General features: G+C 40.2%; 1 long non-coding RNA gene across 2 annotated transcripts in view; it reads right to left on the bottom strand.

Moving 5' to 3' along the window:
* Positions 1-5,830: 5,830 nt before the first annotated feature.
* LOC128099854 (uncharacterized) overlaps positions 5,831-26,260 on the bottom strand; it is a 36,634-nt gene continuing 16,204 nt past the window's right edge. Inside the window, exon 3 of one of the 2 annotated variants that reach the window (XR_008214581.1) lies at positions 5,831-6,995. This is a non-coding gene — a long non-coding RNA (uncharacterized LOC128099854). Of the gene's footprint in view, positions 6,996-24,992; positions 25,192-26,260 lie in introns of those variants that run through there. The other variant, XR_008214580.1, reaches the window with a different exon arrangement.

Below are 26,260 nucleotides of genomic sequence, written 5' to 3'. Positions count from 1 at the left end.
AGAGAGCACTCACATGTGTGTGTGTACATGCTCTACAAGGAGTTTTATTATCACTTTACCAATGAGAGAACAGAGTGGTAAATATTAAATAACTTCCTTGTGGTCACAAAGTGTATGGAGGGGAGAGAGATGGATTGAATTCAGATATACTTGTATCTCAGTCATATTATTAGTGTTTGAAGCTGTCTCCCAATATTAGAAATACAGTTTATCTGTATCAGCATGATTGGTGAAAGTCCCTAACATTGCATGTTAGAGCCTTTATTTCTTTAATTTGAGGATAATCGAAAAGGAGCCTTTCTTAAATTTCTTTAAATTTCTCCAGTGTTTAACCTTTAATGTTTATCTACTTGCTGGGAATTAGCTGTTAATTCAAAGTGATTTTATCGTGCTGTAAATAGGTGGTAATATTGAAATAAAAGTAAACTTTATTCAAAGACACAGTTCTTTGGTGAAGTATACAATAAAAACATCAGTTTATGATGTCAAAAAAAATCATTATGCCCTTTACAGTTGAGGGAAAACATCATCTACCACAGTGTCTTCTCTAGGGAGCAAAACCAAAACACATGGAACTTTAAAAATCATACCCCCACTTTGGTAATAGTAATAGCTAACATTTACTGTCTTGAAACTGTGTGCCAGGCACTGTGCTGAATTCTTTGCATGCTGTGGTGTTTCAAATGATAATGGACCTCATATGCTCATATATTTGAATTCTTGGTCACTACAGAGTAGCATTATGTGAGAGGGATTAGGAGGTATGGCCTTATTGGAGGAAGTGTGTCACTGGGGGTGGGCTTTGGGGTTTCAAAAGCCCTAGCCTGTCCCAGTAGCTCTTTCTTTCTGCTGCCTGCAGATCTACATGTAGAACTCTTAACTACTTCTCCAGTGCCACATCTGCCTGCATCCCACCATGTTCCCCACCATGATGAAAATGGACTGAATCTCTGAAACTGTGAGCACACCCCAAATATTTTCCTTTATAAGAGTTGCTGTGGTCATGGTGTCTCTTCACAGCAATAGAACACTGACTAAGACACATGAATTATGGGGTTTAATCCTCCCAGCATCCCTATGGTGTCTGTACTGGGTGGTTTTGTGTATCAACTTGACACAAGCTAGAGTCATCAGAGGAAGAAGACTCAGCTGAGGAAATGCCTCCTTGACATCCGGCTGTAAGGCATTTTCTCATTTAGTCATCAATGGGGGAGGGCCCAGCCCAAGGTGGGTGGTGCTATCCCTGCCCTGCTGGTCCTGGGCTCTATAAGAAGGTGGGCTGAGGAAGCCATGGGAATCAAGCCAGTAAGCAGTTCTCCATGGCCTCTGTATCAGCTCCTGCCTCCAGGATCCTGCCCTGTTTGAGTTCCTGTCCTGACTTCCTTCAGTGATGAACAGCAATGGTGAAGTGTAAGTCAAACAAATCCTTCCTTCTCAACTTACTCTTTGGTCATGATGTTTCATCTCAGCAATAGAAACCCTAAATGAGACAATGTCTGTACTTGAATAATCATCCTGGAAAGAGGAAGCAGTAAAGAGAGAGATGAATAGCTGTTGCAAGGTATCTTAGAGTGTGGCTTTGTTTAGTAATTTATAGATGCCACCAAGTTTATGTGAGGTCATTAGGGTGAGCTCTACTTAGTATGACTGGGATCACTTGAAAGGGGAATGTGAGGTAGGCTAAGTTTAGGCTGTGAGACAGACACCTAGGCATAGAGATAGATGCACCCTGGGAAAAGACAGTGTGATGATGAAGTTTTGTTGTCAACTTGGTGGGTTTTAGAGTCATAATGGGAACAGATATCTGGGCATATCTATGAGGGGTATTCTAGATAAGGTTAATTGAGATAGGAAGACTGTCCCCAATAGAGATGGCATCATTCCATAGTCTGAGGTCCCAGACTAAAGAATAAATGAGAAAAGGACTGAATGAATGCCAAAACCATCTCCTCTCTGCTTCCTGACTGCATGAATGTGACCAGCTGCCTCAGGCTACTGTGCCCAACCTTCCCTGATGTATGATGAACTATACCCTGGCACTGTGAGCCAAGATAAGACATTCCTTCCTTAAAGCTGCATTTGTAGGATGTTCGGTTGCAGTGATGTCACAAATATCTAAGAATGACAGCCATTCTTAGAGTTATGTATCTATTGGCCATGGAATGCTAAGGACTGAGAGCAAACTTTAGAAGAGAAGAAGTCAGTCTTCTATCCTCCAGAGCTATGAGGTGCCAAACTTCTGCTGTTACACTATCCAGTGTTTGGTGCATTGTTCAGAAGACTAGCACAAGGTCAAAAGCAATAGCAAGCAGTAGGGTGGATGTTTGGACACATGTATCTATTAAGAATTCAATAACCATAATCTATTATTATATACAATTTCAACAATGATATTCACTATTGTAATTATTAATAGTGAATTCTCATTGTCCTTTCTCTCAAGCTTGTACTATTGTCTGCCTGTTCTGCTGTAGCTAGGTCATGGTTGCCATGCCTTTCAAAGCTCATTGACCTTCCTCAACACCCAATAGGAAACCAATTACATACACATATGCAACTTGGCAAGTCCAGATAACAACCTCCACTAAAAGGAAGTATACCTTTAAGAGCCTGCATGAGTCATCTGTAGGACCCTTTCAGGGCACATTTGTGAAATGATCCCCAAATACTTGCCTATCATAGTTACTTGTCTTATTGCTACAACAAAATACCCAACAAAAACAACTCCAGGAAAGTAAGGTTTGTTTTGGCTTATAGTTCCAGGGTACACAGCCCTTTATGTCGGGAAAGGTGTGGTAGCAGGTGCAGAAGGCGGGCCAGTTAAATTGCATTCATAGGAAGCAGAGGGTGATGAGTGTTTAGGCTTTCTCTGTCCTTTTGATTCAGTCTGGGCCCCCAGGCCATGAATGGTACTATCTGTATTTAGAATAGAGTCTTCACACCTCAGTTATCCTACTCTAGACAACACTTCATGTACATGGTCACAGACTTGTTTCCATGGTGATTCTAAATCTTATTAAGTTGACAATCAAGATAAACTGCCCAAACTGCCCAAACCTGAAGCCGTGCTTCCTGAGCTGGTAATGAGAGACAAGACTGACAGTTGAAGTCCTGTGTTTTATGAGGATTTATATGGAGAGTACTATTATGACTCTCAATTCTGTGTCAATGCCCACCATCTGCATATTTAGCCACAGAAATGTAATTTAACTCCTTAATTTTCCAGACCTGCAGATAATTGGCTCCATAGAGACACAGCAACTCATGTTCTTAATCCCAACATCAGAAATGCTGCTTACTAGCTTCCTTTGAAGTTAGGAAAATGGAGTGTACAAGAGAGAAGGATGCAGAGGGAAGTAGAGAACTATTTCTGGGTCCTTTATCATAACTACAGTGGATTTCAGCTGTTTTAAGATAAAGCAGACAGAGTAGAGCCAGATCCTATTACCCCACCTTATACCTTAGGGGAATTCTCATATGTTTTCTTTAGTAGAAAATAAGCAGACTTCTTTTCTTATTATATAGATTGTTCTCACAATTTTTTTTTGGCAAATTATGAACAGTTGAGTGAAACAGCCTTGTGAATAAAGCCACATAAGAGGCCTGGCTTGTAATTTATGTTTGGTATTGACCCACTTTGGAATTCTTGTAAGTCACGTGGCTGCTATGTCCTTGGTTGGGTTATTTATGAAATATCAGCTACATAGACCTCAAAGCTGTGGTATGCGGTTTTAGAAGGATGACTGTGATGGATTTCTTAAAACACAAAGTTGTTAAAAGAGTATTATTAGGTATAAAAGGGTATTATACCTCAGAGTTGTTTGCAGGATGTAGTGATGGTTCTAATTCTTAGCATATTTGGCATATTTGGGAAGTGTTAGACACTATTAGGCAACTATTTATACTTCTTTTCTTGTATAGCCCTTTACCATAGTTTTGGAGTAAAAATAATTCCACAAATCATCATTACATTTCAGTGACTCTGGCTATATCTAAGGGTGAATGAGTCCAGGTTGAATAATTATACAGCCAGCCACAGACAACTTAGGTTCAAGTTGGAGTGATAAGATTCATTTCTTTATCCTGACTTGACTTCCAACTCTGAACTAATTTCCCCAAAGCTCAACTGCCTTGAGTATTGGAATTGCTTGTTTATATCCTTTTATCTTGGCATTTGATAATAAATAGTTAGGCTATATTATTAACCTGGGATCCTTTCTGGCTTTTGTGCCTTGCTTGAGAAACTTAGATACCAAACAATAGATCTTGCATTTTCTTCATAAGAATCTCTAGATGACAAATTATTGGTATTATCAAGGGTTCCCTAGGGTATGCCATCTCATTCTTAGTGTAAGACTCAGACAAAGAGGAACAAAGACTTGGTTTCCATAAAATATTGAAGGGACAACTAGAGCAATTGCTCCCTAAATCCTGCATGCAATTTCCAGATTAATAGTAAAGCCTTAATTATGTTTCCTTCTCTTCTTCAAAGCTGCCACATTTTGCTCTCATTACCTTAAAGCTATTCTAAAAAACAGTCAACTGAAACAGACAGTATTTATTATTTCTCATTGTTTGTGAGTTGGCTCCATCTTTCTGATCTAGGTTGGTTATGCTGAGGCTGGCATGTCTAGGTTGTCTTTGTTTATATGTGTGAAGGTGGGTAGGCTGGTTTGTCTAGGAGCTGTTGTGAGCAGCTTATCTTGGAGTAAATGGTCTCCTAGCCTCTCGTAGACAAACATTGGTTGATTCACATGAAGTCTCAGGGTTTCTAGGCACAGAAGTAGAGGACAGGCACCCAGCAAATTTCATGCCTTCCTCTCATTCCTAATGCATCTCTCTCTACTGAAATGCTGTTCCTGAACTTACCACTTGACAGACTCATCACAAAACAACAAAAAATAGTTCTGCTCTTACAGCCTGCTAAGTAAGCTGGATGTCAGAGAAAAGTTGAATGTAGCCTAGGCTTTCCAGAAACTTAGGGGATATTTGTCATTAAAAAGTCAGGTTAAATGCTACCTATTAACTCCCCTTCAAATTTACTTTAATTACTTTTTAAATTAAATGTATATGTGGGTTGAGGTGAGGAGGGGGTTATGTACTTATCAACACAGGTGCCCTTGGAAACTAGAAGATGGCCTTGGATCTGCTATAGGTAAATGTGAACTGTCTGATAGAGTGTTGGGAATGGAATTCAAGTTCTCTGTAAGAGCAGTACTGCTCTTAACCACTGAGCAATCTCTCCAGCACCTCCCCCCAAGTCCTTTATAATACCTTCTTTGATAAAAGTAATTTTACCTCTCACTAAACTCCCTTGGTAATTTAATGGCCCTTTTCAAGGTTCTACTTAGTTACTTTGTGGTATTAAAGTTAACAATTCCATGTATATTTCTTTCAATATTTTATTTACTCATTTTTTTCATGTATTCAACAAAAATTTATCAGACACCAAGTATCAGAAACTCTCTAGACATTTAGAACACTACTGTAAACAAAACTGAAAATTGTTTGGAAAGAGGAAAGGGAAGAGGGGAATTATGTTATTATATTACAATCTTAAATAATGAAAGGATTTTTTAAAATATAACATTCCCTGCTCTCTTTAGCCTTCATTTTAGTGGAATGGGGAAGTTACAGAAAACATAATGAGGAAATTATATAACATGTTCTCAATGAATGAGTACTAATAAATATACGTAAATATATATTGGCATTAAATAATGGATACACACATTACTTTGGGGCAGTAGCTGAGGAAGCACCAGGTGTGAAAGGCAGCACTTTTTTTTTTTGGAGACAGGGTTTCTCTGTATAGCCTCGTCTGTCTTAGAACTCATTCTGTAGACCAGGCTGGCCTCAAAATCAGAAATTGCCTGCCTCTGCATCTGAGTGCTAGGATTAAAGGTGTGTGCTGCCACTGCTTAGCTTTAGCTAAAAGGAACACCTTTTAGCCTAATCTTCTGGTGACTCCTCTAGTGAAAATGGTCCACAGATGTCTGGCAGTAGCTTTGCTGCTAAAAGGAGTATGCATAAGTCCTACATGATTCCTCTCATGAGCCTACAGGTTGGCTGTGAGGAGGAAGAATTATTTTTTTATAGCTTTTTGTTGTTGTTACTGTCATCATTGTGAACCAAGAGTTTAATTAGGGCTATATGCAGGGGCATGAGTGAAAGGCTATTTACGGGAACATGGACAACTTACCAGTCACTACATAATGGCTTTATCACTAAAGAAAGTCTCTTTATCCTCAGCAACCATTAACTGCCTGAAAGTGTTCAGGGTCTCATGAGCTCAACCCCTCCCGTGTTGGTATCTTCAGGGGTCCAATCTTGATGACAGTTGCTGAGTGTTCAGGAGTGCAATGGCCTTGACATACCCAGATGACAGCACCCCACGTCTTACTCCAGCTCTTACAGTCTCTCTTCCCTGATGGTTCTTGAACCTTGTGGAAATCAATGTAGATGCTGATTTAGTGCTGAGCATTCAGCAGTCACCTTTCTCTCAGCACTTCGACCAGTTATGAGTCTCTGTAATAACTACTGCTCTCTGCAAAATGAAGCATCTTTGACCAAAACTGACAGCACAAATATTTTATGGTAATAAAAAATATTTGAAGGCAATTTCACCATCATAGTATCTCTGTTTAGCAAAACAACAGCAAAAGCTTCTTCACTAGGGCCTATGACCTCCCCAACCATGGGTTTTGGACCAAATTTATAGTAACCTGTGAGTTTCCATCTGTGGAGTGGGCCTTAAATCCAGGAAGAAAGCACTTGGTCACCAGAGAATAACCGTGCCAGTGGTTATTACACCAGTGGGCACATCTGGATTGGCAGCTTGGTGATGTAGCACAGGTTGTCCACAGGCCCACATCTGAATATGACTATCGATAACAGTCCTTACCCCAGCAGCATGTGTAGTTCCTTCTGGCACCAGTAAAGCTAGCCAGCAGGGAGGCAGCTTCCATCTCCATCCCAGCTTATTTCTTCATGTCCTGTGAACAAACATGTAGTGTCTTCAGCAACAGGATTTTTATCATCTACTTTTGGTAGGCAACCAACAGTGGGGGAATTCAAGGATTTCTCACATATACTGCATGTGATAAGATTTTGTGTGTTATCAGATCTTGACTAGTTCTGAAGCCTGACAAAAGTTTCTATGACACCTAGTCTGAGTGTCTTCTTTGCTGAGCTGAAAAATGAGGAATATCCTTTAAGGTATTGGGGAAATTCTTCATATTTGTAAGTTTTGGGGGCCCATCAAGTCTTTCTTGGTGTCCCTTACAGTGGAGTTCCCCCACTACTCTGATGAATAACGACAGGCTCATGGGAGAACTGTTCTACGCTGGAGAAAATCCTGGTTGCAACTCTATTAGAGACTTTGTGATAATGCAGTTCATTTAGGAACCCTCCCTGGAACCGGAAGTGTCTATCCTTGCTCTTCTGGGATTATATGGGTTCTAGCAAGAAATATATCCATCTTTAGGCCCAGAATAGTTCCTTCCATGGAGTGAGTAGGGAAGATATTTGGTTTCACTAATTGAGTAATATTGTCATTTACTCAATTAGATTCCTAGGAATTACTATAGACATTTTCCTTATTTGTACTTCCTATTTCCAAAAAAGTGTCTTGGGGAGTCTGAAAGGTATTCCCATATTCTCTCTTGTTGTAGTTTTAGTTTCTTGTAGGACATCTCTGGAGACAATCAGTAACTTCTGTTAAGGACATATACTTAGGAAAGACCTTAGAGAAGAACGTAGACTATGGCAAACACTTTCCTGGAATTTTATTTCAGACCTTCCATTATTTTAATCAGGTTTCTGCCTTTTGATTCCCAATTCTCTTTCAAAGCAGACATGTCCCTGCAGTTTCTGGTAATAATAAGCTGCTTCAGGATTGGCCAAGGAAGAATTCCATCCTTGCTATGCTCTTCTGGTCGCAGCCATGAGTGAAGAGTCTTATAGAGTCTTTGGAGTTTCTGCTTGCTGGGTTTTAGTGAACTGGATCCAGTGTTTGAGAACCCGAGAGATTGGCTCTCTCTTCTGGACAGCAAATCTTTGCATTGATTTAAATTCTAGCTTTTCAGATTCAACATCATTCCAGGATGTTTCACTCTGAAAGGAATGGAGATTAAAGTCATTCTTAACAAGAGTTTTTGGAGTCAACTTTGGCAATTCAGTGTCTGCCGTGTTGCATTTTCGGAGGGCTTTTGCAATAGCTGGTGGATGTTTCATGGTGGAAAGTTCTTTCTCAGTTGAAGTTCAAATGGGGTAACCCTGGGCTTCCTGCCAAACTGTTGTATGACTGGCTTTCTGCTCTGAAGTCATCTATCCAAGCAGTAGTTATTGGGCAGTGATCCTATGTTAGGCAATGTGCTAAGACCCAGAGATACAAAGAATTAGGTACGGTGCTCTACCCTTTGCCTGGAGCATTCACCGTGTTATCAGTGTAATGTCAGTAATGAGGTAATGAACTGCCTCTCATTCTCTCTGTGTATACTGATGATGTTCTGTGCAAGTTCCTATGCCTCTGTGCCTGAGGGATTTCAGTCATACAGGGAAAGTAGAGGTGCCAAAAGTCAATGTCCCTAGGAGCAGCTTTCCCCTGATAGTGGATAGGAATTAGTGGGTAGACAGCTCAGCTTCTGTTCTCATTCAGCCCTTCATTTATCAAGTTATGGACAAATGAGAGTGGGTAAGTGACTCAGCTCCATCACTTCTCTGGTAAAACAATTAGGCATGCTGTTCCAGAGGACTGTAATAGGACTAAGCCTCAGTTGCCCATTGCCATAGCTGGGTAGGTGATGCATTCATAAACTGACAGACCTTTGCTGCCTGACTTCCCCACATCTTACCTGTGTTTCTGCACTTACATGCAAATGAATTGCTAGCTGACAAGCCTTGTCTCAGACACTACTTTTGGGGCCACGAATCCTAAGCCAAGATGCAAATATAGAGGTCTTTGTTGCTGCTCATTAGTGAAGAAGTCAGACAGAATGGGTAATTACAGTACCGTATAAGAGCTCACATGTATTGTGCAGTCTCAAAGCAATTCTAATAAAACTAGGAAATATTACCATTCCCATTTGCATAAAAGGAAATCAAGACTTTTAAAGGCTAAAGGTGGTCTAGGGGCCATTTCAGCCATTAATTACAGGGGAATTAAACCCAAGCCTAGATGATTTCAGAGTTGGAATTCTTCCATGGAGTTACCTGTCTCTCTCTTAGTTCTTCCTTCTCTGTTGGCAGATGGTTTCAGAAATGTTTGATTTATTAGAAAAATCTTAACAGGTACTGAAGTCATGGGCCATAAACATGGCCAGGTGTCTAACTAATGGTTGTCATCTATCACGCGGAACCCTGGCATGGAGCAGTAAGGCAGTGAGACCTAGAGCTGCTTCAGGCTTGAGACACATTTACCCCTTTAAGCCAGCTGGTTACTTGTAGCAGCTTCCCTTTCTTCACATGCCAGCCAGGCCCTGGGAACACATGAGTTGCTTTGTGAAGCATAGCCTGTGGGCCCGGGCATCTTGGATAGCAGCAGCTGAGACTGTGACCGAGGCCCCAGTCTTCCCAGCTCACTGCTTCTCTGCTGCTGTAATGTGAGGTTGGGGAGGAGGGGAGGCACTTTTGCCTTCACTTTTGAGGTCACTAAAGGCACCAGCTCATCACTGGCAGCTAATTGCTGCTTTCTCCAAGTGACCCGTTTGTCCATTCCAGGTTACTGGGGCACACTTTCCCATGGGAAGCCAGAGAAAATGAGAGGCAACTCATCATCGAACTTGCTGAGGAATGCTGTTATGGGGAGCAGCACTAGGCACGTGGGGAGAGCAGGCAGATCACTCTAGGAGCTGGCCAAAATGTTTCTCATCCTCAGGATTCTGCAGTAAGAGGCCAGCAGCCTCTTTCACTCTCTCAATCCTCCCACTAATTGAAAAACAATAATTCACCAAAAGTTGTAATTCCTACAACTCTATGGTAACCTACTCCATTTTGTTCTGAATAGAAATATCTAGATCAGAATTTGCAGCCAGGAGTCCAGGCTGTGTGACTTTGGAGCCAGAGGTCTTGCCCCTTCCAACCTCAGCTTCTTCATCAGTCAAATGAGATGTGAACTTTACTCTTAGGCCCTGAAGACAATATGACACAGCCAGGATTTTTTCCATTGCCTTTTATGGTAGCAAAGCATACATTGATTCTTAGACAGAGTGTTATATAGCAAACACTCAGTAACTTAGCTGCCGGGTTGGGCCATGCCACCACACTGAAACTGTGAAGGTGGTAAGAAGTATTTATCCACTGTACTTAATGTCATCTATGCTGTCTCTGCAAACCACAAGCACCCAGAATGCTACTCTTACTCCTGCTTTTTTCAGAAAACCCTGGAATTTGGATTAAAAAAAAAACCCAGAAATCCTGGAATATGATTTCCACCACTTAGTGACTGCATCAATTTGGTTTAATCTATTTTCTGTTTCTCTGTTAGAAAGGACTGGTTTAGAGGATCTGGTTAAAATTGTGTATTGCTTAAAATATAAATGCAGACTCAGACAGTTGGAAGCAGGTCTTTAATTGGCCTAAACCTGCAGTGGGTTGCTTGCAAATCAGGACTAATACAAGCTGCCTACCTCAGAGGCAGTCATGTGGATGGGCAGGTGCAAGTGAAGCATTTCTTTCTTTCTTTCTTTCTTTCTTTCTTTCTTTCTTTCTTTCTTTCTTTCTTTCTTTCTTTCTTTCTTTCTTTCTTTCTTTTTCTTTCTTTCTTTTTTGACAGGTTTCTCTATGTAGCTTTGGTGCCTGTCTTGGATCTCACTCTGTAGACCAGGCTGGCCTCAAATTCACAGAGATCCACCTGCCTCTGCCTCCCGAGTGCTGGGATTAAAGGCATGTGCCACCACCGCCTGACGTGAAGCATTTCTTAGGGTGGTACCTGAGCTGTTCTGATCCACAGTAATAATCCTAACCTAAAGTTACCTCATATAGGCTCAAGTAGATCATTTCCACTCAGCCTAAATGTCTTTCCTAGGTAGCAGTTGCTTTCTCATGACATTCTTACCTGTCCAAGGAATTTCAGTAAGGAAGAAGCGTTCAGAGGACTTTCCTTGCTCCCAGAAAAAGACACCACATAGATACCAGACTAGGCAGACAGTCTGTAAAATGTGTTCTCATATGAAACAACCAGAGAGTGGGCCCAGGAAGTGGTATATATTTCCTACAAGGACTCTGTAGAATATGAGGATCTGCAGATCAAATGTCTGGAATTTGAAAGAGAGAAAGAGCATGTGTGTATGTGGTTGTGTGTGTGTGTGTGTGTGTGTGTGTGTGTGTGTGTGTGTGTGTGTGTGTGTGCATTGAGGGAAGAAAGCTGGAAGAGCATGCCAGCCCTGGTCTCACATTTTCTTTTCAGAATAGAAAAAGCTTCCAGTAGCCTTTGCTTTCTTGGCTTTGCTTGGCATTCTTATTCAAATCAGACCCCAATCAGAGGGGAGTTCACATCAGTCAGTCAGACATGCTTGCATGTGTGGGTTTTAATTACCCTGTGCCTTCCAACCATTCACACCCAGAGGAAATCACTGCAGTTGAGGATCTGGATTGCATTCTCAAAGGAAGACTCCAATGAATAGGAAGTGCAAAACCTGTGAAATGTGATGAAAATCGGTATGCAGTCATGGATGGGGGAAGGCTGTGGACAGTCAGGGAGATTGCAGGAACTAGAAGAAAGCCCACAGACCCCCAAGTTCTGGATGCTATCTTATCCCAGGAGTCTCTGACTCAGTATATTTGACAAAAACTTGTTATTTGTCTGTGTTTGAGACAGAAATCTTTTAATGATAGGAACAGAGCCTCATAAGGCTCAAGGGGACCTTAGCGGGCACCTGATCTACTCAGCCATCTGAAACTGCATTGGTAAGTGCTCTCTAGAGAAACAAAGGCAACAGTCAGTGTTCTGTAGAGACACGGGAAATGGATGGGTAAATAGATAGATAGATAGATAGATAGATAGATAGCTAGATAGATAGATAGATAGATGATAGATAGATAGGTAGATAGATAGACAGATGAGGGATTGATAGATACATGAAAGACACATGGATAGAAAGACAGATGAGATATATAAGAGATATATAATAGATCATTCACTTGGCCATAGAGGCCATCAAGTTCCACAATCTCATTCACCAGCTACAGAATATAGAAAGCCACTAGTATCACCCAGTCTGAATCTGAAGGCCTAAGAATGGAAGTTGGGGGTTCTAAGGACTGTCTAAATTCAGGTTTGGACTTGAAACTCAGAGAACCAGAAGGAAAGAGCATCAGTTGATGATGTAACTTCCCCTTTCTCTGCCCTTTTGTTCCTTTAGTCTGAATGCTGCCTGCCCCTCTTTGGGGAGGGCAATCTGATTTACTGATGAGTATATTGACCCTTCCAGAAACCCTACTCACAGACACACCCAGAAACCTTGTTTGCACCAGTTGCCTGCTGTCCTGTTATCCAGTCAAGTTGACACGAAATTACCTGTCGTACCCATTACCTGGATTCTGTAAAGAGGCTTGTTGCTCTCTGTTGCATGCCTCTAGCAGCAGGCACTTCCCTTACCCAGGATGTGTTTGTTCAGCTATGTTGCTAAGCACTTTCACAGCATTATATTCTTCCTGAAGCTCCCATATCTTATTTCTAGAAGCTCTTTGGGACACTTGTTACATACAACTGAATGTTTCCTCAAATCCCATCATTCATATATCATCTTTCTGATTCTTTTACATCTGTATAGTACATGTAATATTATCCATCTAACATTTTTAGTTTAATTGAACTGTCTTTTTAAAAAACTTAAATTTTAATATTTTTCTTAAGCAAAGTTATCTGAGACATCTTGAACTCAAAGCGAAGTAGTTCTGAATATAATACATATCCGGGAGTCTAATTAGCGAGAAAGAGGAGGGTTTATATGAGCGAGACTTGTTGAAACCAAGGATGGATAAAGCACAGGGACAAATAGCCAAACGAATGGAAACACATGAACTATGAACCAATGGCTGAGGGGTCCCCAACTGGATCAGGCCCTCTGAATGGGTGAGACAGTTGATTGGCTTGATCTGTTTGGGAAGCACCCAGGCAGTGGGACCAGGTCCTGTGCTCATTGCATGAGTTGGCTGTTTGAAACCTGGAGCTTATGCAGGGTCGCTTGGCTCGGCCTGGGAGGAGGGGACTGGACCTACCTGGACTGAGTCTACCAGGTTGATCTCAGTCCTAGGGGGAGGCTTTGCCGTGGAGGAGGTAGGAATGGGGGGTGGGCTGGGGGGAAGGGGAGAGGGGTAGGAGGGGGGAAAACAAGGGAATCTGTGGCTGATATGTGGAACCCAATTGTATTGTAAAATAAAATTTAAAAAAATCATGAAAATTAGCCGGGCGGTGGTGGCGCACGCCTTTAATCCCAGCACTCGGGAGGCAGAGGCAGGTGGATCTCTGTGAGTTCGAGGCCAGCCTGGTCTACCAAGTGAGTTCCAGGAAAGGCGCAAAGCTACACAGAGAAACCCTGTCTTGAAAAAAAGAAAAAAAAAATCATGAAAATTAAAAAAAAAAAGTTGACGGGTACAACCAGATAGCTTATCATATGATTGAAATCCACATAATGCCGCTTTGTTTTATTTAGTTAAATGAAGTAAACCAGGACAGATATTAATGCTTATTGACCAGTTATTATGTGCCAGAAATACAGTATATGCTTCATATTATGTTATCTCAGTGATCACTTGGAGACTCACAACACTTTCTAGATTTGGCATTTTTTTTTATAATTGTTTTCTAAAAGAAGGAATAGAAGTTCAGAAACAGAATCCTTGCCTGAAGATCAACACTTAGTGACCATCAATGTTAAGGCTTGAATTCATAGACTTCTGTTTTCAAATGCCAAGTTTTGCCTGCTGGGCAACAGAATGAAAGATTCTATTGATCTCAAAGGAAATTACTACTTCTGATGGCTTGGAGCATATGTATGTGTGTGTGTGTGTGTGTGTGTGAGAGAGAGAGAGAGAGAGAGAGAGAGAGAGAGAGAGAGAGAGAGAGAGAGAGAGAGAGAGAGAAATCGTTGTCTCCAGATAGCTTACTACTGATTAGAACAGTTGTTCCTTCATTGGTAAGGGCTCTTATGCCCTTTCATCATAAAGTGCATGACAGTTAGGCTGACAGACATCATGTGGTAGTTGTATCATAACCAAAATTCCTTTCTCCTGAGACATGTCTTGGTCTGTGATCGAGCCTGAGCCATGCTAGACATAAATAACAGATGTAGCTATAAAAGTCTGGGACAGGTGGGGTAAGGGGTAAGAATAGTTTCTCCTCTAATCCTTTCAACCCTTCATGTACTATTTGGAAGGACTGTTGCATACTAAACAAGGAATGGAGAGTGTAAACTAGGGAAGGGTAAGAGGAAGGAGCTATTTGTTTGCTCAGAAGTGAGGAAAAACCGTGAAGCCATCTAGATCCTTAGGCAAGCCAGTTGATGTTCTCCTTATCTTTTGTCTAGAAAATTTCAATATAGCATTTCCCAAGCAGATCCTTAAAGACTAGGAGTGACCTATAATAGCTTTAAAAGTGGACTAAAGAGAGATCTCAGCAGTAAAGAGAACTCCTCCAAAAGAGTTGGATTTGGTTCTCAGACCCACTTCAGGCAGCTAACAGCCACCTTTAATTTCAGTCCCAGGGTGCAAAGTCCTCTGGCCTCTGTGGGTACCTGTACTCATGCAGTGCATGTAAATGCATGTAGACACACACACACACACACACACACACACACACACACACACACACACACACGTATAAAATTAATAAACAAATCATATAAAATCCATTAGAAGGGTATCATGACCAAATAAATGGTCAATATCATATTTTTCTTTCTCCTTTTGTATTTTTATTTATTGTGTGTGTGTGTGTGTGTGTGTGTGTGTGTGTGTGTGTGTGTGTGTGTGTGTGTGTGTATCGTTTACATAAAGTAACTGCAATGGCCAAAGAGGGCATCAGATCCCCTGGAGCTAGAGTTATAGGCAATTGTGAGCTGCCAAACATGGCTGAACTCAGGTCCTCTAGAAGACTAACAACTGCTCTTAACTGATGAACCATCTCTCCAGCTCCCTTCACGTAGCTTTGTGTCTGGCCCTCATGTGGCCTACTCCAAGCATGGCTACTAGCTCTGCTTCCCTCCTAGTTTATCACCTTCAAATCAAACTCTGGAGATACCATCTTCCTTCTGGGTTTCGGGATTCCTTTTTTTTTTTTTTTTTTTTTTTGTAGTGCCAGTGGGTCAGGTAGCCCACCGAGTACAGAATTCAACATGGCTTTCTTCCCAAAGATGAAATCAGGTTACTGTGGCCTCTCCTTAAAAATTATTATTGATTCTTTGATAATTTCACAAAATGTGTTTTGATCATATTGAACCATATCTCCTCCACATCCAGCTCCATTTTCATATCTCTCCAACTTTGCATCCTTTAAAAAATTAATAACCCATCATTTTCAATTTGCCCAGTCCATATACTTCAGAGTGTAGGGTCATCCATCGGAGCCTACTTGGAACCACACCCTTAAAGTAAACTCACTATCTCTCCTTCAGGAATCACCAGCTCTCCATAGCTCCTTATTTAGGTTTTGAGAGGAGCTTCATGAACTCCTTCCCACTTCATACTAAAATTTGACTGGCTTGATCTTCTGCAGACCTGTGCAGGCAGCCATGACTGTGAGTTCATGAATGCATGGTCTTGTTAGGTTCAGAAGACACTGTTTGTGCTCTGTTCCTCCTGACCTCTAACTCTTACAATATTTTTACCCCCTCTTTTGGGATGGTCCAGAAGCCTTTGGGGGAGGTGATGTGACATAGATGACCCAGTTGTGGCTGAGCCCTCACCACTCTTAAACACAGGTTCTAAGATTCTTCCTTGACATATGATGATGCAAATCCTCCCCCTGGCAACTATATGCCTTTAGGAAAGCTTTTTAAAGTGAGTATCTAGAAAGCATTTTCAGAGGAGAGGCCTGGAAACCCCATCACACATCACTTTTCTCTGCCATCCTAAAATTCTATCTCAGTGCTCCAAGCCTTGGGTAATAGCTTGGAAACTCATGATCTAAAAAACTATACTTTGAGGTTTATTTTCTCTGGTCATGTGTGATGCTGAAAACTAGTCCCACCCATAGAAGGTGTTCATATCAAGTTACCAGAAGCTGTGTATGGACCCTGCTGCAAAAGGATCTTTGCAATGACCCTGGCACACTCTGGTTGACACTAGTTCCATAAAATGTCCTTACATGAGGGGGGGTCAAAGGGCAATTCAGACAAAGGGACAAAGATGTGTGGAGGAGTAGACCGAGACTCTAGTGACAGTGCCATGCACCCAGGAGTGCTGGGTCAGCCACAGGAGATGGAAAAGGCAAGAAATGGATTCCTATGGAGGCTCTGGAGAGAGGCTGGTCCTGCCAGAATTGGTACTTAAAGTCTCCAGTAGTGTGGGAGATGAACTTTCTGTTGTTTTAAACCACCAGGCTAATGGTAATTTGTTATAGCAATCACAGGAAGCAAATATACCATGTAATTAAAAAATAATTTTCCAAGGTATTAAAATAGTTCTGTTGCTGTTCTCTGTGAAAACAATTGTTGATTATTGTCATCAACTTCCTCTGGGAAGAAAACAGGCTCAATGCTAACATCAGGGTAATCATCCAAATGAAATCTGAAACCTTCCTCCTTCTTTTCTCTGTAGGGAAAATAATGGCTATTATTTCAGCTAGTTTGACTTTTTTAGTTGCTCCTCTATCAACTTGAGCGTTGGAAAAAAAGACTTCTGTAATTGAAAAGCTTTAGGTAGTTTCCAAGCACACACCACTTTTCCAGTCACATTTTCCCCTTCAAGCACGATGTGTTGTCTCTGAGCTCTTAATCCGTTTACCTAAGTTTGGTCTTGGAGAGATGGAAATTCAAATGGCTTGGAAAAAGAGAACCCAGCCTGCGGTAAGAGATAATGTCCCTTTTTATTTTGTGGAAATTAAGCTATTATAGAATACACATAACATAAATATTTAAGCATTAAGTGGCATTTTATGTAAACTGATAAATGAGAAGGAAAAACCATTTACAGAAAAATAAATGCAATTTTACGGAAGTAGGAAGACTACTCCTAGTCAATACTATTGTAGGATAATCAGCAGAATGGCTATGAGCCATAAGGTTGAATAAACAGTCTCTGGCAAATACATATGCTCGAAGCCTAATATCCCTTTGTGTTGATATGGTATTTTAGAGTTTACAAGTTGCTTTTGTATCATTCTGTCTTACTTCAGCTTGGCAAGTAGATAAAATAAGTACTATCAGTTGTGAGTTGAACTGTGGCCCCTCGAAAATGCATATGCTGAGTGTCAAACCAGTATTTCTAGTATTGGAAATGTTATTTTTATTTTAAAAAGGGTCCTTGTAGATGTAATTAAAACTGGAAAGTTTATGTACAGATGTGGAAAGAGGGAAGGTAAGTTACAGACATATGAAGATGTTGGCCAACCCTAAGCCAAGGATAGCCTTAGACTACCAGTTAGGAGAGACTCCTGGTACAGATCCTTTCCCATAACCCTCTGAAGGCATCTACTCTGCCTGGCCTTGGATTCTGACCTCTGGTACCATGAGACAATCAGTTTGTGTATGTGATTTTAAGTCATCCAGGTTATAACACTTGGTCATAGAAGCCCTAGAAAGGAATATATCCATGAGCTTTAGGAATTGATTTCATATTTAGAGACTGTAGCCAAGATCATGTAAGAATAGATTGAGGGCTAACGTCTTAATCTTCTGATTTCCAGCGCAGAGACTTGAAAATTCCACTTTTCCAGGGTAGGTGTTAGTGCTGGCCTGTAAGAAATAAGCCAGTCCTCTGTGACCATTAGGTCTCATGAACACAAATGTGTGTGTGTGTGTGTGTGTGTGTGTGTGTGTGTGTGTGTGTGTGTGTGTGTGTTTTAGGGGGCACTTAAAAATCAACAAATAAGCATCCAAATGTAATCAGAAATGCACTAGATGAAATGTGGGATAGGAAGACCCTAGGTAGTTTTAACAGACAGCCATGAGTTCTGTCGAACAGTAAAAATGGGGTGGATTGATGGGATGTGCAAAGACTAATGAATAGCTATTGGGTTAAAGGTCAAAAAACCATGTTAACAACTATGGAAGGTGACCACACTTAAGCCTAAGCACATCTCTCCAGGGAATCAAGACACAAGTTCCCCTCTATGGTCCTCTGATTTATTCTTTGAGACCAGGTCTTTCACTTACTCAGTGTTTTCCAGTTAGCAAACCCTGACAATCCCCCTGACTTCACAGCCTTCCAGTTGTGAAGTTCATGTAGCCATGTTCAGCTTTTTAGTAGATGCTGGGGATCTGAACTCAGGTACTCACACTTAAGCAGAAAGTACCCACCGAGTCAAGTCCACAGCCCCAAGTTTGGACTCTTAATTATTAGGCCACATCACTTAGAAATGTTTATCTGTCTGTAACTAATGCAGCAGAAAGTAAATGTTGACTATCTCCAAGTGCATTTTCACTTGGCTTGGAGAGTCCACCTCTCCCTTTGTATTTTAGTGGTAAATCTAGTTTGTAGAAATGCGGCCTACATGATTGTTTTACATATGGTCATTATGAGGCAGACACACATCATCTTCTCCCTGAGACTAGATATGGACATCCAGAGAATAATAGACATGGTGGCTCACAGCCTTAGCTTTTTGGCTTAGGATTGCTTTTGTCATATTTTATGACACAGAGAGCAAGAGTTTAGAGGTATGCTGTGTTTTGAGATAATATTATTGACCAACACAAAATAGGAAACAGATTCTGTCTAGGAAATACAAGCAAATGTTTCTTAAATGTGGACTTGGACAAGTTTGTTGCTGGAGTGAACGTCTTAGCTCACTGGAAACTCCTTGCAAGCTTGAATTCCTCTGGTCACTGGTAGGAAGGGATTGAGTGTCAAATTCCATTTGTGTTGGAGACCATGTATGAGGCTCAAAAATGTACAAAAATAGCTTTTAATTTGCTTCCCCTGTAAGCGGATTATATAGAATTTGATTTTCACGTTCTGAGGATCATGCTTCTAACCCAGGCACTATTACAAGATCTGTCACGGGGAAGGGGAGTGCTAGGTTTTGAAAAGCCAAGTAACGATGTTTCCTTTGAGTTTATGGGAAGCAGACTGCAGGAGCACTTCCTTTGGATACTTGGCTGTAAGTCTGGAAGTGGGGTAGAGATATTACACACCTCCCTGGTGTTGAAAACAGAAGACTCCTGTGGGGGGTTTATTTCTTTTATAACCATGAGCTGAGTTGCCAGAATGTGTTCTGGGATCAGGGAAACAAATGGAGCATTTCCAAACGTTTTTGCAAAGAGTATAACCAAACTGTCTCAAAAAGCCAGACTAGTCCAAATAAGTGCAGCTATTCTTTTAAAAATGTTTTTCTATTATTTTTGAGAATATAATTTAATTATATCATTTCTCTCTTCCCTTTGTTCCCTCCAAAGCCTCCCATATAATCCTCTCTACTTTCTTTCAAATTCATAGTTTTTTTCATTGTTTTTGCATGCAAATATGTATATGTGCACACATTTTGTTGATGTCATTGTTCAGGTCATGTTTAGGCAATCATGTTGATCAGGCATTGTGGGTATGTCGCTTTTTCATTACTGGGAGACATTGTCTCATAGAAAAATCCCTGATCCTTTGGCTCTTACAATCCTTCTGTCTTAGTTAGGGTTTGTATTGCTGCAATGAAACACCATGACCCAAAAGTAAGTTGGGCAGTGAAGGGTTTATTTTGCTTACACTTCCATATGACTGTTTATCATTAAAGGAAATTAGCACAGGAACTCAAAAAGGGCGGGAACTTGGAGGCAGAAGCTGATGCAGAGGCTAGGGAAGAGTACTGCTTACTGACTTACTCCCCATGGCTTGCTTCAGCTGCTTTCTTAAAGAACCCAGGACCACCAGCCCAGGAATGGAACCACCCACAATGGGCTGCTCCCCACCCCCATCAATCACTAATTAACAAAATGCTCTACAGGCCTGCCTATGGCCCAATCTTATGGAGACATTTTCTTAATTGAGGTTCCCTCCTCTCAAGTGACTTTGTGTGCGTGTGAGTGTGTGTGTGTGTGTGTGTGTGTGTGTGTGTGTGAAATTATATTCGTGGTTTTGGCAGTTACCTCAGGTTATATACTCACATCTGTAGATTTGGAACTAGGAGCCTCAGAAGAGAAATAACGTATGGTATTTGTCTTTCTAGGTTGGGGTTTCTAGTTCTATCTATCCATTTTGCCTATAAAGATCATGATTTTATTTTTCTTTATAGCGCAATAATCTCCCAGAGTGTATATGCACCAGATTTTCTTTAGCCATTCATCAGTTGAAGAATATTTAGGATGTTCATTTCCTAGGTATTATAACCAGAACAACAATAAACTTGGTTGAGCAAGTATCTGTGGAGTAGAATGCCTAGTCCTTTGGGCATATGCCAAAGAATGGCTAGGTCTTATGGAAGATTTATTTTTAGCTTCTTGAGAGTTTCCACATTGATTTTCATAGTGGCTGTACCAATTTACAATCCTACCAACTGTGAATGATAGTTTCCTCTTCCCCATATCCTCCTTGCATATACTATCAGTTGCTTTGTTGATATTTTCCATTCTAACTGCAGTAAGATGAAATCTCAAAATCATTTTGATGTTCATTTCCCTATTTGCTAGGGGTGATGAATTTTTTTTTTTTGAGATATTCCTTAGACATATCTTTTGCTTCATCTGAGAACTTACTTTTCAGGTCCCTGGTCCAGTTTTTGAATGTTTTGTTTTTGTCTTTGTTTTGTTTTGTTTTTATTCTTTGTTCTTTGAGCTCTTCATATATTTGTGTATTAATCTTCTGTTAAATGTATAGCTAGCAAAGATTGTCTTCCATTCTTCACCTGGTTGGTTGTTTCTTTAGATGTGCAGAAGCTTTTTAGTTTTATGAAAATCCACTTGTCAACTGTTGGTGTTAATTCTTGGGCAAATGGAGTCCTACTCAGGAAGTTCTTTCTTACACCTATATCATCTAGAGCACTGCCTATGTTTTCTTTTGGCAGTTTCATGCTTCTCCTTTAGGTCTTTGATCCATTTGGAGTTTTTATGCAATGTGATAATATGGGTCTAATTTCATTTTCCTGCATGTGGACATCCAGCTTCCCTAGCACCATTTGTTGGAGATGCTTTCTTTTCTCTAGATTATATTTTTGGTATCTTTCTCAAATATTCAATAGCTAAAGTTCTGTGAACTCATGGTTAGGGCTTTAATTCCATTGGTTTCCATGTCTGTTTTTGTACCAGTACCGTATTGTCTTTATTACTATGGCTCTGTAATATACCTTGAGATTTGGAATGGTAATCTCTCCTTGACTGTTTGTTTTGTTCAGGATGTTTTGTCTATCTGGGGTCTTTTATGGTTCTATATGAATTTTAGGATGTTTTCTTTTTTTTCTATTTCTATGAAGAATGAGATGGGAATTTTGATTCAGATTTCATTGAATCTGTAAATAGCTTTTGATAAAATGTTTATTTTCATAATATTAATCCTACCAACCCATGAGGATGGATGTTTTCCATTTTCTAGTGTTCTTCCATCTTTCTTCAGAGGTATAAAGTTCCATTGTGGAGGTCCTTCACTTGCTTGATTAGATTTATTACTAGACATTTTTTGAGGCCATTGTGAATGGGAGTGTATCCATGACCTCATTATTTGTTTATTTGTTGTTGGTGTATAGAAAAGCCATTGATTTATTCAAGTTCATTCTGTTTTTGCCACATTCTTGAATTTGTTATAATTTCTAGAAATTTTCTAGTAGAATTTTTGGGATTTTTAATATATAGTGTCATGTTATTTGCAAATGGGTACATTTTACTTCTTTTTCTATTTGTATCCTTTTAATTTCCTTCTCTTGCCTTATTGCTTTGGCTAGTATGTCAAACACATATTGAAAAGAAAGATGGATAGTGGATATCCTTGTCTCATTCCTGACTTCAATGGGATTGCTTCAAGTTCTTCTCTATGTAGAATGATGGTGGCAATGAGTTTCTCATATATAGCTTTTATTATGTTGAGTTGTGTTCCTTCTATTCCCTACATTCTCTAGTGCTTTTATTATGATATGCTATTTTTCAGAAAAGTTTCCATGTGCTGTTGAGTAGAACGTGTATTCTTTGGTATTTGGGTGGAATATTCTTTAGATATCAGAATTATCTTGTGAATTCAGTTTTGTTTTTTGAAGGCTTTTTATTACTATTTTTTTTCTTGGTTTTTCCGAGACAGGGTTTCTCTGTGTAGCTTTGCGCCTTTCCTGGATCTTGCTCTGTAGGCCAGGCTGGCCTCGAACTCACAAAGATCTGCCTGCCTCTGCCTCCCAAGTGCTGGGATTAAAGGCATGTGCCACCACCGCCTATCTTTTTTATTACTATTTTAATCTCCTCATTTGTTATGGCTCTGTTTCAGTTGTCGATCTCTTCTTGGTTTAATTTTGGTGGTTTGGCTGAATCTAGAAATTCATCCATTTCTTTTATATCCTCCAGCTTTACAGAGAACAGGTTTTTAAAGTATTCCCTTGTGATATTCTGAATTTGTGTGGTGTCTGTTGTAATGTTTCCCTGTTCATTTCTGATTCTGTTAATTTGAATCCTCTTTCTTTCCTTTGGTTAATGGGTCAATGATCTGTCAATCACATTTATTTTATTAAATAACCAGTTTTTCAGTTAGTTGATTCTTTGTACTGCTTTCTTGGTTTTCTATTTCTTTGACTTCTGCTCTGGTTTTTATTACTTCTTGTCATCCACTGGGTTAAGATTTGGTTCATTCTTGTCTTTCCAAATTTTTAAGTTGTATCATTGAGTTATTATTTGTGTTTTTCTGGTTTTTTTTTTTTTGTGTGTAAACACTTAGAGCTATAAATTTCCCCTGTAGGAATGCTTCCAATGTGTCTCAGAAGTTTTTGTTGTGTCTTATTTTCATTTTCATTTAGTTCTGGAATTTTTTTAAATTTCTTTTACGATTTCTTCTTTGACTTATTTATCATTCAGTAATGAGTTGTTCATCTCTAATTTTTTTTTTAATTAGAGACTTGTTGCTGTCTCTTCTAAGTTTTATTTCATTGTGGTCAGATGAAGATGCAAGGAATTATTTCAGTCCTTTTGAATTTGTAGAGAATTGTTTTGGTCCAAGTATGTGCTATTTTTCAGAAAAGTTTCTCTGTGCTGCTGAATGTGTATTCCTTGGTATTTGGGTGGAATATTCTTTAGATATCTGTTGTCTATTATGTCAACTTTGATGTTTCTCCGTTTATTTTTTGTCTAGATGAGTTGTCTATTCGAGAAAGTGGGATTATTAAAATTACCTACTGCTAATGAATTGATGTTAATTTATGTCTTTAAATCTAGAGATAGATTTTTTTTTAATGAAGCTAGGTCCTCAGAGTTTGGTGCATATATCGCCAACTTGGCTTTATCCCTGAAATGCATATGAGTTTTGGGGAATGGTTGGAGTGGAATGAAGTCAGGTGGACAGAAGGGGCTGGGCTGGTGCATAGAATGTATCTACTGGTCCAGTTTGGGGGTAGATCTTGCTGGGTGGCAAGGTTGGATACGGCAACAGCCTGTGGCTTGTGGGGGGTATATAGGGAGGATCCTGGCAGAAGCCTAGAGATCAGTTTCAGCACGGGCAGGGTAGGCCAGACCTGACTGGGGTGATAGCTCTGGGACTCCAGGCTTGATCTGGAAGGTTGGGGAGGGTAGATGGGAAAGATCTGGGGGACTCATTGAAATAGGCATCTGTGAGTGGTGGCAGGTAGAGTGGGTTCTGGTGGAATCCTAGAGTAGGGTACAGTGCAGGTAGATGACCAGGATAGACAGGGGTAGTGGATAAGGGTTCTGGGCCAGACCTAGTGTGTTGGGGAGAAGGTATGCATGGAGAGAGTCAGAGAGACTCCCTGGAGAAGGATGTGAGTGATTTGGCTGGGGGGTACGGTTGGCTGTGGCTCAGCAAGTACAGTTATTTTTGACAGATAAGTCATCTTTATAGAAGAAGCCTGGAAGTTAAGGCTTGGAAAAACAGAAACCCTTGTGTGTGTGTGTGTGTGTGTGTGTGTGTGTGTGTGTGTGTGTGTGTGTGTGTGTGTGTGTGTGTGTTTGGGTGTGTATGTGTTTGGGTGTGTATGTGTTTGGGTGTGTATGTGTTTGGGTGTGTATGTGTTTGGGTGTGTGTGTATATGTGTGTGTGTGTGTGTGTGTGTGTGTGTGTGTGTGTGTGTGTGTGTGTTTAGGTGTGTTGTATGTGTGTTTGGGCATGTGTGTGTTTTTGTGTGTGTGTGTGTGTTTGGGTGTGTATGTGTTTGGGTGTGTGGGTGGGTATGTATGTGAGTTTGGGTGTCATCCCTCAAATGCTGCAGTTATCTGATAGTACTGGTCTAAATTCTTCAGAGAATTTTTCACTGGATTGAATCAAAGGCTAGAATCAAATCTATACCAGCACTTTGATGTCAGGATACAGTCTGCATACTGTGCCCAAGGTTCTTATGATGGAAAACATTCATTTTCTTTAGTTCTAGAAGGGGTTTGGGTCCTAGATATCTACTCTCAGCTCTGTGAAAAGGCGTTTTATTTATTTATTACATTCATAAAAAAGAAAAAGAACACCACAACGTGATCTCTGTTAGCCTCAGGATGTGCTAATATTGTTTTTAAAACAAACAGAATTGATCCCTAGTTAAAAATTTCTCAAAAGCCCTCAAATTTTCTAGTGTCATGTTTTCTTTAAATGTGTAGTTAAGAAACAGGGCAGATGGAAAGAAAAAAGGGGGAAAGCCCTGATGATGGGGGAAGAGAGGGGAAAATACAGGGTAATAGAACACACGTGACTTCAGAGCAGAACAAAATACAATCACATACATGGATGAAAAAAAGTCATAATGAAATTTATTACTTTGTATGATAATGTAAAAAAAAATAAAAAGAAAGGAAGGAAATACTTCAAAGCTTTTGCCAATGGGAAGTCTCACTCATACAGACCTGTGTTGAGCTCCTTTGCTTGCAACACAGTAGCTGGTCATTAAATATTTGTCTTTGTTTGAAACTGTTGAGCAACCTAAAAATTAAGTAATGAGGAACAGAACATTAACTGTTATTTATAGGTAGTCTTTGTGAGTTCACAAGGCAAATACAACGCCACCACACCCTGAGGGTTTGCCACAGTAAATGTAACCAGATATGGAAGGTCAGCCCACATGGGAGGGAGGAGGTTGGCACTCCATGGCTAATAACTCATTGTTATTCTTTGATTTCAGTCATGGTCCTTTATAGTACCAGTTGTTAACTTTTAAAATAAGAATTTAAAAAGAAAATGAAAGGGAAGAGCCTATTCCTTAGAAAAACAAACAAATGTGTGAAGGAAGCTCTTGACTTCTAGCAGGTAGAAGTATCTTGTAGAGCACCTGTGGATCTGATTTTGAGACCCTGGCCTCAGTCTAAGTTTATGGAAGACAGGCAAGAGACTGCAAAAGGTGTTCAACACAAAAGTGTTCAATAAATCTGTGAATTGAGACTTTCCATTTCTATAGTCTAGGGTCATCTCTTTATTACTTAACAGCAGTATTTTGAAGACTATCAACATGAAATGTTAAGTCTGGGTCAGAGTTTTCCTTTCTCTACCTTTTTGCTTTATTACAACCAAGTGAATATTTATGGAAAGCAACTCATTTGAATACTTACAAATAGCTTTGTGACCTTGAGCAAAGGTTTGTCTTTGTTACAGTCAAGATGTTAATTTGAGTCCCAGTGTTTTAGTGTCTTTTCCTGTTGCTGTGATAAAATACCCTGACTATTGCAACTTAAGGGAGAAAGTTTGGTTTGTTTTAGCTCAGTGTGCTAGGCTGCAGTCAGTCATGGCAGGGAAGTCAGTGTATCAGGGGTGTAAAACAGCTGCTCACATCTATAGTCAGATGAAACAAGCAATGAATAAATGCATACTGCTCAGTTATCTGTCTATAGTCATACAATCCAGGATCCCAGCCAGGAAATGGTGCCATATCCAGTGGACACATCTTCTACATGATTCTAGATTCTGTCATGTCAACAGTTAACAGGAACCATCCCACCCACTATCAGTAAGATGTTGGAGAAAGGGAGAATTATGTATGAATTTTCTTTCAAAAGAG

This window comes from Peromyscus californicus, unplaced genomic scaffold (genome assembly GCF_007827085.1).
Source record: "Peromyscus californicus insignis strain IS unplaced genomic scaffold, ASM782708v3 Scaffold_6__1_contigs__length_162567912, whole genome shotgun sequence".
Lineage (NCBI taxonomy): Eukaryota > Metazoa > Chordata > Mammalia > Rodentia > Cricetidae > Peromyscus > Peromyscus californicus.
The sequence above is the reverse complement of the archived record's forward strand: the minus strand, read 5'-3'. Positions and strand labels throughout refer to the sequence as shown.